This window comes from Amblyomma maculatum, chromosome 10, assembly GCF_055883805.1.
Source record: "Amblyomma maculatum isolate TAMU_Amacu chromosome 10, ASM5588380v1, whole genome shotgun sequence".
Classification (NCBI taxonomy): Eukaryota; Metazoa; Arthropoda; class Arachnida; order Ixodida; family Ixodidae; genus Amblyomma; species Amblyomma maculatum.
The window spans coordinates 53994-70540 of NC_139353.1; the positions used below are offsets into that span (position 1 = coordinate 53994).

General features: G+C 45.3%; 1 long non-coding RNA gene and 2 pseudogenes across 6 annotated transcripts in view; 2 read left to right on the top strand and 1 right to left on the bottom strand.

Moving 5' to 3' along the window:
* The window catches only part of LOC146175339 (uncharacterized), a 97254-nt gene that overhangs the window by 32816 nt on the left and 47891 nt on the right, over window positions 1-16547 (bottom strand). For all 6 annotated transcript variants that reach the window (XR_014701368.1, XR_014701367.1, XR_014701366.1 and 3 more), the window contains one exon: window positions 4810-4898. This is a non-coding gene — a long non-coding RNA (uncharacterized LOC146175339). The remainder of the gene's footprint in view (window positions 1-4809; window positions 4899-16547) is intronic.
* LOC146175342 (uncharacterized) lies at window positions 11352-12145 on the top strand (annotated as a pseudogene).
* LOC146175343 (uncharacterized) lies at window positions 12212-12929 on the top strand (annotated as a pseudogene).

Genomic DNA, 16547 nt, shown 5'->3' on the forward strand with positions numbered 1-16547 from the left:
ACCTTTTTTCCCATGCTGGAAAGCTGCTCCCGTTGTCGCGATATGGGGTCATCAGGCATGGCAACAGCAGATACGCAGAGTCCCCAAGAAGGTATCCATCGGAGCATTTGTCGGCAGCCTCTTCGAAAAATGGGCTCTCCCGAAATACCCTGGCATCGTGTGCAGAGCCCAGGAAACCGATGAAGACATCAATCAACTTGTTTCGGTCATCACATATGCCTTGAAGAATCACTGACGGGTACTTTTCCCTATTGTAATACGACTTCGGTGACTCCTCAGGTTTGTTGATTTCTATGAGGCAGCCGTCCACGCAGCCGATCGTGTTACGTGGTCCCTTGCCGCCAGCTTTCGCCAAGAAGCCAGTCTTGCTGCGCTCTTGCTGTTGCCGGTTCGGCCAAACGATCACCGATGAGCTGATGCTGTTCAAAAATTCCAGCACTTTCGATGCAAGCATGTACGGAGGACACTGAAATATCAAACCGGTCGGCTAATGAATACATACTGCATTGTGTGCCGAGGTAACTGAGAACAGCGAGACACGTTTTTTCTGGACTAATTTGTGGACAGCCTCCAATGGGATGCGGGAAAAACGACGACTGTCTAAAAGAACCCACAAGAGCGTCAAACGTGCTCCGTGAGAGGCGGAAAAGACACTTGAACTCGAAGTCAAATTATCGGCTCACGACGTCCTCACAGTAACGCGGCACACGGTTCCTGTCCAGCCTCACTAGCTTCATTGCAATCATCGCAACTAAGTCGTCGAACTCCTCTTCTTCGCTATCGGAGTCCACCAGTTCCATAGCTGCTTGCATGACAGTAGGCAATAAACCGCAGTTAATTTTTTTTTTTTCATAGCAAACGGGAATATACACACACAACGAACTACTGCACCGCGCAACGACCCGAGTGTCCCGACACCCAAGCGCGCCAAGGGCAGCAAAGCAGAAGGCTTGCACGCCTTCTGCACTTCGACGTTCGTTTCCGATCGTCGCTATTGTCGCGCTACGTCTGCTGCTGAACTGGCGCTGCATGAACGCAGAAATTTTTCTGAACTGACGTGAACTGGTGCACGTCGTGCAAGGCGAATCGAACGGACCTTTTAAGGAACTACTCCTTTTCTTGCCTTGGTGACTCCAGCTTGGACAGTGCCGGTGCGAACCTTTCCTGTCCATTCTACAGAAGGGCTTGTCCACTCTCAACGTCTCCAAAATTTTTAAACTTGATGCCTTTTGTGAAAAGCAGCTCAGCATTGGTGCTCATATTCCTGGCCAGCCTGATCACTTCCTGTACCTTTTCCTGATTCTGACCTCTTTTCTGGGTGTCCTTGTCCTGTACATCAGTGTAACGTCGATGCACCATTTTCCTTCAAGACCCGTGCTGATAGGAGGGAAAGGGGGAAGAATATTTTTGCAGATCCTGAGAGGAGATTTTCATTTTTTTCCCCTCGAGAGAGGCGCGCTGCTGGCACTGCTCAGTCAAAGAGCACGTTGCGCGGGGATGTAGAGAGTGCCGATTCCGTACGTTCGCAATCTTTGCATTCTTTTTTTTTTTTTTTCTTCCGGTGGTTTGGCGGGATGGCTGGTCATCTTCATGTCAAGCATGATACTTTTTTGTAATCCTGCACGTACATTGTCGTACATGCCAAAGGAAGAAACTGCAGCAAAGAAATGCTAGCTGGAGCATGACAACTGTTTTCATGTGGTATATGAAGTTTAGCGTCCAAAAGTGGCATGGGCTATGAGGTACGCCGTAGTGAAGAGCTCCAGAAAGTTAACGAATGCCTGGGGTTCTTTAATGTGCGCTGGCATAGCACACAACACAAGCGCCTTCATCTTCATCGAAGAACAGCCATAGCTTCCGTGATCGAACCCATGTCTTCCGGCTCAGCAGTCAAGAGCTCTATCCACAGAGCAACCACTGGAGGGCACAGCACAGTTTCTCCATTTCTTCTAGGTTTTCAACAAATATTAACACAGTAGCGGCTGAATACGAATATTCTCTATTTACATGCTTTCGACGTATGTGAAAGATCTGTTGAGCCGTTTGGACCAGCTCATAGCATGTAATGAAATTATGTTTGTTGAGCCTCAGTCAGAAACCCCAAAAAGCTACTACGCTAATCCGTTTTGCACGGAGACATAAAAATTTGGATCGCTGTTAGTGGGAGTGCAGACCAGCGGAAGCAAAAAAAAAAAAAAAAACGAGAACGTAGGTCCCAGTTTTTCTTTTTTTTTTTTTTTGCGCTGTCTGGACTCGTGGATTACCCAACTCGCCCAAGCGTCTGTTATAGTCGGACTAACACTCGCGTTAAGGAACGGCGAACAAAAGGCAAAGACGCAACATTGGTGGCCGAAAACACTTCCTAAGCAACCTTCAGAGCGAAGCTAGCCAATCCAGTTACATCTCGCACCATGGAGTCCGGTCAAAAATTCTACATTCTCATTCGCAGAATCAAAAAAGTAAAAACGCAAAACATGCATTCAATACTTGTGAAGGGAAGTCCCAGAAAAAAATACGCCACCGCTGCACAACTATGGCGATTTAAGGTTCGCAACCTGCATGGAAGTCTACCTTCGTATATTGCGTCAACGAGAGGAGAGTGCGCTTCAAAATGCTGTAGTATTATGTGGAACAAGGACAAATGTGAGTAGCAAGGTACAGCACACACTACATGCATAAGTGGTAGAGCGCGTTAACAGCAGAACTGAAGAACGATTGCTCACGAACACACGTATTCAACGCGAGGCGCCTGAATGACCCGCAGTCCCCTGGCCGCGTCCACCCGACATATGTCGCCAGGTGTCGAGAGCAGGAGCACGCTAGACCCCTGCGTGCGAGGGTAAAAAAATCTGGTCTATACCAAGCAGATATGTCTGGCAACAATAACTGTTAGCAAGGTAGCGTCCAAGCAACAAATACAAGACCAAGATCATCACTCACGTCGTCCAAACAAGAGAGTCACTACTCGCGCCACAGACACAAACTTAAAAAAAAAACCACATCTACAGCGGCCAAGAATTAGGTTCACATTCCCTCCCAATACATCTAAATGAGTCTGCTTTCTGAGTTTCAACGGCAAAAAAACACATCAAGGCAACCCTTCTTTCAATCGCTGATCACTCTGGCCAATCTGGTCAGCTGCAGTTCATTACAAAACACGATGGCTTTTGCACTAGCTTTCTTCCTCAAAAGCATAAAATTCTTAATTGCCTGGGTCGCCTTCTCTTCGTATAGGCCAGCCGGAGCTGCAAAGCTGTTGTTTGTCAGTCTAAGAAGACAAAGGTTATTCCTCTAAAAAAACCAGGACTTGTAAATACCTTCTACCTGTAACAGGCCCATCTTCCGAGAAGTCCTCAGTAAGCCTTAAAGCCCATCCAAAAAACACTTCTCATGCACCACACATCCTTCGCAACAACTCATAAACAGCCTTCAAGAACTGAAATTTCATTTCTGCACAAGGACAAAGAGGCATCAATGACACATGTGCTGTCTTTTGTATCTAAACGCCTCAAACATTTCTCGGGCAATCCTATCCCGACTCTTCCCTAAGAAGCCGACCTTAGGCAATTAAAAAGAATTTTATGCTTGTGAAGAAGAAAGCTAGTGGAGCAAAAAGCCATTAGTGTTATGTAATGACCTGCAGCTAACCAAATTGGCCAAGGCGATCAGCGATTTAAATAAGGGTTCCCTTGATATGTTTTTTGTGTTGAAACTTGCAAACCGGAATCGTTTAGATGTATTGTGAGTGAATGTGAACCTGATTCTTGGCAGCTGCAGATGTGTTTTTTTTTTTAGTTTGTGCCTATGTGGCGGGAGTTTTAACTCTTGTTAGAAGATTTCAGTGACGGTGTTGGTCTCGTATTTGTTGCTTGGATGCTGCCTTGCTGACATTTATTGTTGGCAAGACATATCTGCTTGGGATAGAAGATGTGTGCGAGTGTGCTGTACTTGAGAGTAGAGAAGGAAGTTGTAGCCTAGTGTGGAAGAGGAAGTTCGGGTTCAGTTTTGTATTACAGTTTGTAGTGTGTGCCTGTTTCGTGCTTCTATGCGTTTGTCTATGCTGCGCCGCAGTTCTGAGCATTATGCACCAACTCACCCCACAAGCTGCTATACCACCCTTTACTGACTATCAAGGAGGTGACAAATTATGAGCATAACATACTTCATCGGCAGTTTTGAAAGATTTGAATGCCTTGAAGATGTTCTCCATCTCAATGCGATTCGCCTGGCACTTCCATTTCTTTTTCCCTTTTTTGGTTGGACATTATGGGGCCTTGGAAGAAGACAAATCACTCGCAGATTAGCGTGCAGTTGAATACATGATCCCTCATTTGATCAGCTCCAGCATTCTGCTGCCACCATTATTGTAGTCAGCCGACCTATCATTCTTCCTTTCAATAAATCTTGCTCTGTACACATACCGGTTATGTCTAAAATAGCCAGGTTGCAATGACCCTACAGTGCAAAACCGTTAATCAGCAAGAACCTTTATAATTCTCAAGGAGGTGGCAGCTAATCACACTATCATAATAAAATAAGCCCAAGTGATATTGCTCATGCACTTACATTAACTCTTTAGAGGGTCACAATGTACCTAATACTGCACACATGATGGCCCCATCTAGCAGAACACTTTAAACTGGTCCCTCGTCCTGACAGTAAGTGTTGCATGCACAGGCTACTGCTTTCAGAAATGGACTTTCCAATTGGCCCACATCGCAAATAAAACTGCAATTAATAAATACCCAAACTGTTATGTAACCTCTTTAGAGCGCAGCTGGTCATGGCGTCGTGATGAAAAATCCTTACCTTAGCAGACTTGGTGACCTTGCGAAGAATCAGCCTTGGAACTGAGGTCCACGATATCTTAAAAGAAGCCACCAGCTCCCCAAGACCTTCTGCATGACAACACACAAAAGAGGCATGAGAAGCTTTTGTTAAATGCCTAGCAAACAAGAAAATCTCATTTAACCATATAAGTGGATGGAAACTGATATGGTATGATATCCAAAACGAACACAAGTGCATGATGTAAAGAGTTCGTGAAACTGATCCAACACATTGCTCAAGTTTGTTGAGCTGTTCATAATGGCAAAGTTATGATTTCAGACTCTGTCATATTAGGTCCAATGTGCAATCACGAAAACTATAAGCGGTAAAGGATAAATATGTGCAACTACATGGCATTAGCTCGTGTCTTGTCTTAAAACTGTTTCCCTTCCACATATGATTGCCAATAAGCATACAGGCAAAAATGAGTCCTTCTTAAAAGGTCCTGTTGTTTGAGTACAGGCAGGCTGACTGAGCTCTTCCGATATATAAAACTAACAAGGGTCGTTCTGCACCAAACGTCCCGGAGGTTGCACTCAACCACCTGATTTGTCCAAAAAATTCCCGATGACTCATCCCAAGGCGTTTGAAAGACTAAAATGGCTCCAAAACGTTCTTGTGAGTTGAGCAAAATTCAAACGTTTCAAAAAAAGCGAGAAACATGCTATAAACAATAAAAGTATTCAAATTTTTCGAAATCTCTCCTCAAACATCTTAATGCCATTTCCAAATTCTTGCTCTCAGTCTAATAGCAGTATGACGTTGTGAACAAAAGTATTTAAGAAGTGGAAGAAATCCTAAAAGTGCATAAATTGTAAATTCTTTACAAGTGTCAACTGGCTTTTGGGAATTGGGAAACAGCCATATTGCTTCCCTAGATGTCATTTATACCGATACAGCTAGTAAATCAGTGTATATCGAAATAAGAAAAAACAGTTTGCAGAAAAAAGTACATGTTGAACCATGAACACATGTTAGTGTCAGCCTGGAATGGTTACAGTAAAAAAAAGAAACGCTAAGGCGCTAGGTAGAGCAGCTTATTGTCTTTCATTTCTGAATTTTTCATAGAGTAACTGTTGGTTTCGCTACTCCAGACGACATGTATCCCCTCTATAGACCAACACCGTGTTTACAAACAATGGGGGCGCTCGCAGCGTGGCAGCCGACTGGGGGTGAAAAAAAGGGTTAGCGCCCATAGGGATACATGGAACCGAAATATTTCTAAGCAGTTTTTTAATTTCACGAGACACCTCTGATGACCTTATTCAGTGCAGAGTAACTCCGAACAAACATGTGTTTACATGCGTTTCTATGGGTTGCCCTCCCAACTCGCACCCGCATACGTTTCACAGTATTTTAAAAATACTTCACCTCGTTAATGAGATTTCATACTTTCGTGATCTGTTCTGGATGTTCTTTGTTCCTCTGCACCAAATAACGAGATCATAGGTGCAAAAGAAATTAGAAAATTGCTTTGAAATTTTTCGGGTCCATGTATTCCTATGGGCGCTAAGCGTAGTTTTCATCCCCAACCGGACCAGCCTGGCGACAGAAGCACCACCGCATCGCACTTACGTCACAGATCGGTGTTGGTCTATACTTTGGCGCTGAGCGCCGTCAGCGGCTCTCTTTGGAGCATGCGCAGAATGATCACCGACCCGCGGGCCGTCTGCATCCCATTCGCAGCCTCAACCGTTCCCAGGTAAATTATCTCGAAGCTTCTTCCACAACTTACAGCATTCTTCAACTACAGATAGAAACGAGAGAAAAAGAAATTGTCCATGATTACGTTACTTCCTAATGCGAAATTTGAGCGCAGCTCATAAGCTGTTTCACCTTTTCGATAGATTGAGGCAAATATTTCGAGCAAGACACGTATGTACAATTACGGACTTTTTTTTAATTTTCCACACGTATTCTATCAAGAAACACTCCACTAACAGTTCTTGGCTGTCATGAAAGAAGCTTTGTGGTCGGAGAAATGAAGGTCAATTGAGTTATCGGACGGTTGCGGGAAGCAACGCGCGGGCCCATAGGAACGTTGCGCGACACGCGACAAACAGATAGCAGCAACTGACTGATGCCGCTGACGCCACTAGCGAGTAAAGCGAGTGAGAACAGGATGCACCGGGATCGCCGCCGAGTGCACCCCCCCCCCCCCCTTCCTGCGAGGCTCCGGCTGCCATAGCAAACTGGGGGGATGAAAGGGGGGCGGAGCAAGTTACGAGGCCGACGACGCCGACGCGAAACCCAGGAACGGGTGCCAAAGAGCTGCGCTCTAAAAAAAATCAAAAGTTACAGTGCGGTGCGTGCAGCAAATGGGAAACTCGCTTCGGACGGCAAGCATACAAATGAAACCGAACACAGCAGCAGTGAACAGCTCACCTGTCAAGAGACCGCAGCTCCGCCTTATCTGTTCACACGCGTTGCGCGGCTGCTCTCTGATTTCAAGTCGCTTTTTGTCGTACACACTAAGGTTAGCAATAGAATGAAAAAAAAAAGATTTGAAAGAAAAGACTGGACACACAAGCAAAATATGAAAAAGAACAATGGCTATATTAACAATTAGGGAGTGGATATATAGGGAGCCCAAGCTCAAGTTTCGCCGCTCGACGGCAGCGCCGCATTCCTGGCGTGGTGGCGAAATGTGAAACGATGGGGCTTCACCGGAGCAGACGCTCCGCTAGCTTCCTGTGCACGCGCGGCGATCGCGTTGCGCCTGGCGGTTATTTGGCGATACAAAAACGCTTCCGCTTATGCGAAACGGATGTACTAAGTAGCATTGTGTCAAGGGAAACCAAAATAGTAGGCGAAGCACCAAAAAACGAGGCTCACGTGTGAAACTTTGCAGATTCCTTTGGAAGCGTGTCCGCAAGACCTGTTTTCCAACCGCATGACAGCGTTCTGAGAAGTCTCGCGTTCTTTGTGGAAATGAAAAGAGCCAATGTCCCCTTTCTTCGTAAACTGAGAAATGTTGACAGTTGACAAAGATGGCTTGGAGAGGCATCAAAAATGTACAGTGGTTTAACACCATGCATAAAAAGTGAAGAGGATGGAAGATTATCTTGCTCTTCGCTCCATCGCGTGTCTAGTTTTGCCGATTTTCTGTGCTCTCTCTCTACTTTGTGAGTGATCTGAAAGCAACCTAATCAACAGATGCGACGTCCGCGATCGAGACTGATGTGTGAATGTGCCCTAAGTGTCCACAGCTGCCTTTTCATTTTTAGATTGACCAAGAAAATATCTAGGAACGAGACCTTTTTCTTTTTTTTTTTTTCAGGAGTGAGGGCGGCGTTGGAAAACATGCCTTGCTGAAACGCTTTCACAAATTTTCGCAAATTGGCCAATAAGTGAACCAATTACTATTATTATTATTTATTAACGAAAATATGTCGGAAGTGCAGTACAAAAGTGATCCTAGCGATGGCTCGACTGACACTACTCGCACGAAGCACCCCATTCGCGTCACAGGGTTCGTGAGTGCAAACCAAATATCATAAATGAAGCACAACCATTTAATAAGAATCGAAATAAAACACTATGTAGTACAAGCTTGGATTTCACCTGCCTTCCGAACCAGCGAGCCGGTTATGTAGCGTGCAGCGCACGGAGCACGCTTGTGCTTATGAGATTGCTAGCGTTCTTGTCTTTGAAGAAACACCTCCTTCGGCCGGACTATATACTTATTCTTCTACTGCAAGATTTCCTTTGGTAACATCGTAATAATAAAAAACAAGTCCGTATATAGATCGCATGCTACAGGCCAAAACGATGGTCAATGAGCGGGTTATTTTATTTCACAGTACTGATTATACTTTAGCAGTTTTTAAACATATATACGACAATATATTTACATAGCGGACTTACCTCGAGATGCACTTCCTATGTTTTTGCTAACGTGGGAAGCATTCACAATCAATATTTATTCAACCCCGTCTGCTCTGCAATGCAGACGTGAATAAAAAGTTTCCCGCCTATAATTAAGTATCCTTCATGAAAATATGTTTCAGGTTGCCCAATCAAAATGGAATGCAGGTGGCATGTCGCAGTGCTCCTGCAGGGGCGCGTCAAGGCGCATGCTCCTGCGAGAGAAAGCGCACGCCGTGAAGGCAGCGAGATGAGCCGGCGGCGTCCAGTGTGTGCTTCTCTGTCCGCGCGACAAAGAAGCGCAAGACGTCTGCACGTGCGCGGGAGCGAGCGAGCGAAAGGAGAAAACTTGCACGGGATGCCTATGTGGTGCTGCCGCTTGTATCCCCAGTTTCGATTTTTCTGTCAAAGATGGCGCTCCCTGTTAGGAGCAGCAGCGCCGCTCGACGGTGCTTCGGAAGCCTATTGCTGGCAGCCGGCAAAACAGCCGGCAGTGTAGTCTCATTGGCAGGCTACAGTCACGTGATGCCAACCAATCCGTGGTCCTCGCGGGTGGCAGTATTCATCCGTGCGTGCGCTTATTTTGGACATTACTAGAGCTGTGCCGCGTTGAACATTCTTTCCAATGGCCAGCTGACCATCCAACTATGGCGGCTGATAATGTTAATGAGTCTCTGTCAATGGCTGCGCTGGACAGCATCGCCGATGCGAGAGACAACCACATCAGTTTCAACATTGGCGACACGTTTGCAAGCTTTTCGGAGCTTGAGGAGAAGATTTCACGGTACAGCAATCAGAATTACATCCAGCTGTGGAAAAGGGATGCACGCACCATCGAGGCGGCCAAAAAGCGAGTCGGCAAGATTGCGGGAAGCATGCCTGACGCGCTCAAATACTAGTCAGTGAAGTTTTGTTGCATCCACGGTGGAAAGATGTTTGCAACCAAGGCATCAGAACGAAGCTCCTCGTAAGTGAATGATTATGCTGTGCAGATCTATTACATTGTTGAAATAAGATTTGTGCGCTTCCTTCAATTCTTCCTTAGGCACGTATTTCATAGCAGTGTGCTCCTTAGAATGGTTCAGGTTCGCTGTGTTTAATTGACGCAGATCGACGGCTTTAATACATGTGCTTTTATGTATTATATCTCGACCCTGTAACATCTAGTACAAGAATTGAACCAAATCCGTTTTCTGTCGCATAATCAGTAACCGGTAATATTGCCAGAGCTTTCTAGTTGAAATGGCAGTGGCACGTACCCACGTTAATATGGGTCCACGTGGTCTCTTGATATGGCTTCTTAGGCTTGGAACACACCCCTTGTAGGAGGTAACACTGACTGCCAAGCTCTGGGGGTGGTGTGGTTGGTGCTTTCGACTCGAATATGACTATCCACCCACCGTGGATGTCGGCAGCGCATGGCGCTCAGTCTGCTTGGTGTTGCATAATAGGTTTCATGAATACGCTTGAAATACAACTTTTCTAGCCTATAACGCTTGCTATCAAGTCATGGCGCGTATTCGTGTAGCTTTTATGCAACTTCCATCACACAGAGATGCGCACTAACAGAATCCGCGATGGACGTCAGTCGCGTTGCAATCTAAAGCTTGCCTGCTATAACATGACTAATTACAGAATTGCGACACTTGTCCAGCTTTCTACTGATAGTATTTTAACAGAGTCAACCTCTTGCATGTTATTTTGCAGCGTTTTGGTGGAAAAAAAATTGTTTCATGCAGGACCTTCAAGAAAGACTGCCCATTCCACATCTACTTGGTTGCGAGCAAGGATGGTGCAGACTTAAGATCAGGAGCCTCGTCCTGGCGCACAACCATGCCTTGTCAGAGGCACTATTTAGACATTTGCCCCAACAGCAAAAGCTAGCACCTGAGCTTGAAGAAAAGGCAAAGGAAATGCTCCAACTCAAAGCGAACAAGAAGCTTGTGAGAGAAGGTCTTGAAGAAGAGAGCAACAAGGTGGTGACATTAAAGGACCTTTCAAACCTAGCTGCAAAATGTAACAACCAAGCTCCCTGAAACAACCTCCAAGCCAGTCACAATGTTGCAAAATGAGAACCATGCCTCTGTCCGTCTCCTGACTGATGAGAGAGATGAACTGAGGGCAATTTATTTTCAGGATGAAGAAGTCTTTTGAAACCTACCCCGAGATCATATTCATTGATGCCACATACAAATTACTGGAGACCAGGATGGCCTGCTTTCTAGTGATTATTGAAGATGGAAATGGTCAAAGTGAGGTTGTGGCCGTTGGCCTTTTTGCCACAGAAGATGGTGACACACTTGAATGGTTTTTCAAGGCATTTAAAGAGCTTAACAAGAACTGGGAATCTATCAGTAACTATGTCAGATAAGGACCTTAAAGAGCGGCAGGTTGTTATGAAAGTATTTCCCCAATCTTCACTCCACATATGTGCCTTACATACTCTTCAGACCTTTAGAAGGAAGGTAAGCACACAAAAACTTAAAATTTCAAGGCCGGTTCAGGAGACAGCCCTCGATCTACTTCAGCACATGGTCTACGCTGAGAGTGAAGAGGAATATGCCCGCTTGTATCAGACGCTTATATTGTCTTCGCCCTCACCTGTAACTGACTACTTCAACTCAAATTGACATCCCATTCACGAGGAACGAATCATGGGCATCAAGTGGTCATGCGGAAATTTTATGAATGCAACAAATAATCTTGCAGAGACGATTAATGCAAAGATTAAGAGCACTGTTGACCGGTAAAGCTTGCTCGAAAATTTTGAGTGCAGATTTTTCACATTTGTGCACACAAGACGAAAAGAGGTGATGCACAAAGCAGCCACGATGCTCCAAAAAAGGCATGTGACTTCAAGCACTGATGAAGCTCACATGCTTTACTGTGAGCTTCTGACCCCATATGCATTCAGGCATGTGGAGCGGCAACTGCACCTCTCATCTAGAGTGTGCGTGAATTCATATGATGGAGAAATGGCACAGGTGGTTATCAATGGTGTGGTAAACTCTGCTTCTGCAAATGACTGCTCCTGTGCATTCATAAATGCAATGTTGCTTCCATGTTGCCACATTCTTGCAGTAAGGCATCCCTTTGGACTGAATAAGTTTGGTGGAAGCCTTTGCAGTGATAGGTGGTCGGCAAAACTGTATGCGCAAACCGTAACAGTGCTCCTGGACTGTGAGCAGAATGAAACAGCCCCATTGCGTGTTGAAAAACAGAAAGATGCAGGAGTTCTTTCAAGTCACCAAAAATTTATAAAAGCAGCTGTGATAACAGGAAAGCTTGCTAGCATTGTAGCTGAAGGTTCGATGCCAAAATTTGCAGAGCGAATGGAACTGCTGCAAGATCTGCTTTGCCATTAGATGTATGACCATGAGGTGCACTTGCAAAGAAAAGACAAGTGTTCAGAAGCAGCAGGAACAAAGGAAGTGCCTTTAAAGACATCTGTGCAGATAATGATAGTTCTGCAGAGAATGTTCAATCTACCGTAAAAGGGACAACTGATCAAAAAATGCCCTCTGATGACCTGCTAACCTCTGATGCGAGCACCTCTGACACTGTACCAGTGGGAAATCAGGTGATTTCCACAACTGCCGAAGATTCTACTGCACATGACCTTAATCACAATGACAATCTGGAACACGAAGCTGCTTTCAACATGGAACACGAAGCTGCTTTCAACATGAGAAATGAAAGCCTTCCAACAGCAAATGAGGCTATCGATGTACCAAGTGATGTGCTAAGTCAAATCAAAGTTGCGCCAGCAATGCGGAAGTGTGGACGGCCAAAGGGACACACATTGACCGTAGTTGGGCTTATTAAGAAACGGAAACATGTTGCTGGTGAACGCATGCCCTTTAAGCTCTAAGAGAAAAAAGAAAAATAATTCTGACATGGTTAGTTGGCGAATGTGCTGCAAAAGCTGCAATGCAAGGCAAAGAACTGGGAGAAGCCGACATTGAGCACCGGCCAGAGTTAGTGCACTGTGGTGTTTTAGATGAAATTGTCGACATAAATGCTGTTAGAGCTCATTTTTCAGATGATACCTGGCTAGCCGTGACTGATACGGTACAATGTAAACAAAGGCTGACGCAATAGGAATGTGAAGCATGTAAGACCAATCTTGATAGACTCCATCGTGTGACTGGTGCTTATGGTACCATTTGCCTTGCGTGCGCCTTAAGAGGCAGCCAAAAGCAAAGGTCTGGCAATGCTCCAGTTGTGAATAGCGGTATTTTGTATTTTTCGCGTGCTAAATAAAGAGTAAAAAAATGTATTTGTGCCTTGTCTCTACGGCAAGAATGAAGGATGTCGCACTTCCTTAGACTAGAAAGTTCTTTTTTTTTTTTCCCCTTCACCACAGCCTTCTGGACACATTTAAAGCTATTTCATTTCTGCAAACATATGCAGCCACAACAAAGCTACAAGATTGTGGTTATAGGGTTTAACCTCACTGTTTTTAAGAGCTCTTTTATAGGGCATCAGCTGAACCTCTGCAGCAGAGAAAACCAACAATTGTACAGGATGGCTTCAAAACACTGTCCGCTTCCAAAATGCGAGGAATTTTATTTGGCAACCAATGGGGGCTAACTGTCGTAAGAAGCTTTCCTTCCTCCATGGCTTGTCCCGACTGGTAAGCCTAGCAGTGAATGCCCAGCGAAGCTGCCGGCGTACTTTCCCGATGGCAATTCTGCTGGCATTTTCGAGGCGTTCAGGGCGATTCCGGTTGCCGGCATCTTTACCCCACTATAGTGCCCAAAATATGCTTGCTAGTGTGCTGTGCGGAGGGGTCTTTCAATGGGAGGAGGTGGCCGCGCCGGCGATGCCTTCCAACCTTGGCTGCCAGGGGCGCTGCTCATCGTAAAGGTGCCGTCGACGCCGTCGGCCGCTGGCACGCCCTTGATTTGTCGCAGTCGCGCTGGCCGAGCCATCAGTGGTTCGAGCGCTTTGGACACGTCTACACTGTTCTTTTGTTTTAGTCGTTCTGTTCCTTGCATTCATGTGAGAGAATTAAATTTTCAACGACTAATGATGTTTAAAATAAAGCATAAGAGCAGGGAAAAGACATATGCTTCGTGTCGCTCTGTCGGAGCGGCTACCGTTCGAATCAGAACTAGGTTTCTATGTTCGGTGTGTCATCAGTCCCTGCGCAGCTTGCGTAGTAGAAGCGGCTGAATAAAAGACAGGACCACAAGTTGACTTCAACATGTGTTGTCTGCAAAAAATATTTTGAGAGCTACATCGAGAGAACGTTCAAAGTGACGGTGAACGGCATCGTCAACGAGCTCGCTAGAGATAGACCCCGCTTTAAGCCCGAAACCGTGCCAACGCTATTCGACCATCCGAAGCATCATCTGCCTAAGAAGACATCGAAAAGGAAGTTGAGGAACCTCTGTGACCAACCGGCCGCTAAACGACAAAAGCGCAGTGCCAGTAATGCCAGTGGTGCAGACGACAGCCACGGGCCGTCAAGGATGTTTGACAATGGTTCCAAGGAGCCGGCAGCAGAAGAGCCGAGCAAGAACTCATGCCCGCAGCAGCATATGTGCAGCTTTGAACCTCAGGATCCGTTTGACTCAATTTACATCCCTGCAACTTGGACCAAATTAACGAAGCATCTGCTGGCTCTGTAGCCTACGCGCGTTATCGAGCAGAAAAAAAAAAAAAAAAACTTTGTCACTTTGTACATAGAAAAAGTGACAACTTTTGGAAGCCTGACCGCAGTTCTGTGGACGCTGCCCCCCCCCCCCCCCCCAAGTGTATATTCTCGGAAAAGAAAAAAAAACAAGCACGTACAATACAACAATATCTAAAGCTGAAGAGCTATATAGGCAGAGTGCACTGGAGAGTACGTCTTTGTTCCGGATGTGGCCTGCAACCAGCTGATTCAGGAAGCACATATCATTCATGGGAATGTATTTTGCAGAAAAAGTGTCACTTGACCGTCAACTCTGAAGTGGTTAGCTGCAGCTTAATGCAAATACCAGCGGAGGCTTACACAAGATGCGGAGAAAGAAGGAATGCTGCAACATTTCTCGCGCTCTGAGAAGAGCTAAGAGAAAACTAGCATGGAGCGCAGAAGCAAATGGCTCAATTGAAAGCGCAAAATGAGGCGCTAATAAGTGAGTCTGCGGTTGAAGCTTTTTTTTTTAATCCCGCGCGTGACCTAGACAATTGTGACCGTACAACAAAAGCTCGGCTGCTGAAACCGCGAAGCCGAAACTGGTGAAGTGAAATTAATTATAAATTACTTAGCGGTGGTAAGCGAAAAACCATGTGGAGAATTATACAGGAATATCTAGCGCATCATTAGCAAGTGAAAAAAAAAAAAATACCACCAAAAATTGGTATCATACTGCTTTAAAATTATTGCGTTGTCATATGTGCGGCCTTTCTCCAAAACCTTTAGCGATGCATTTCTATATTTCTACTTGTTTATTGTTGCTACGCCTTTTTGCTCAAATTTTACTGTATTGTAGACTTTCTAAAAAAAAAAGAATCAATGATACAATCACCACTTTTGTTTCTTGCCTTTCCTTCAGTTACAAAAGAAAGCACACAGCATAATAATCCTTTATGATGAAGCAACAAATAAGTGACTTCCTAATAAAACAAATGAATAAAGAGTAAGAAAACTGAAGTCAGATTCAGACTGCTTGTGCTTATTGTCGCATGTGATCTTTGAAAACATGCGCGCGGTACATATGGTACGAAAAAGCAAGATCGCCCTTCTTTTCTGTAGCATATACGCGACGCTATGAAACGTCACGAATCTGATATATATCACCTTAGCAATAAGCGTGACTGAATTGCAGAAACGTCAACGTAACCTATCCGAAAGCATGAGGCCCGTATTAACGTTCGTAGCACTTGACTGCGGCATTGCAATATACCATGGACCATAAGAAAAGACCGTAGAGTAAAATAAAATTCAAAGTTGGATTTTTGAACAGTGCAAAATATAAGGGTATTTTCTGATACCTGTGTCACATGGACAATAACAGTCGTCGTCGATCCGTTTCGGGTTAGATCGCGATTGAAAATATAGTTGCCATAATTCGGGACAACCACCTGGGATATGAGCTGACTGAGCGCTCACTCAGAGGGAAGATTCATACGATACCCTACATCCGCGATCGCGATGCGTGGATCGCAATCGAGTGGCTCCATATCAAATCAAATCGTCATCGGAATATTTCATAGCAATATATTGCACCGGGCCGGGACTCCATCGTTTAATCAAAACAAACTATTGTAACCAACGTGTCAACTTTAGGTGGTTGTTTCAAATTTCTTCTCTCGCTGGATATCAGGAAGTCAATATATGTTCTGCTTAAGACCTTATCCGGTTCAGCTGAATAAATAAAACAGTTAGATATAGCAGACATAGACCAGACGGTATTTGTTAAACGCTTCCTCGAGCGCTATTTCAGCGTATGATTTTCTCCGACAGTTCTAGGACGGTACGATTGTCTTCCACCAAGACTGTTTTTATTAGACAAAAAGTGCGCTCAAACAGTCAAGAGACAGGTTTCGCAGTGAAAAGCGCAGCGCGCTATCCGGACCTATATGCCGCCTATGCTGCCAAGGCCGCGAACGCGGAGCGATAGCACCTTAGCTATTGGTAGCGCCTCCCCGCGGTGGCGGCGGGAAGGCATCACCGCGGCGGCCACGGCACACTAGCCAGTATATTCTAGGCACTATAACCCCACTATCAATACTGCCGCCAAAATAGACTTCAAAAGAATATACCGGCACTATAGTCACGTGGTCGTAGCCAACCAATGGGGCTAACCTGCCGGCAATTTTTCGGGCGGGCTATTCTGCCGGCTGCCGGCATAATAGGC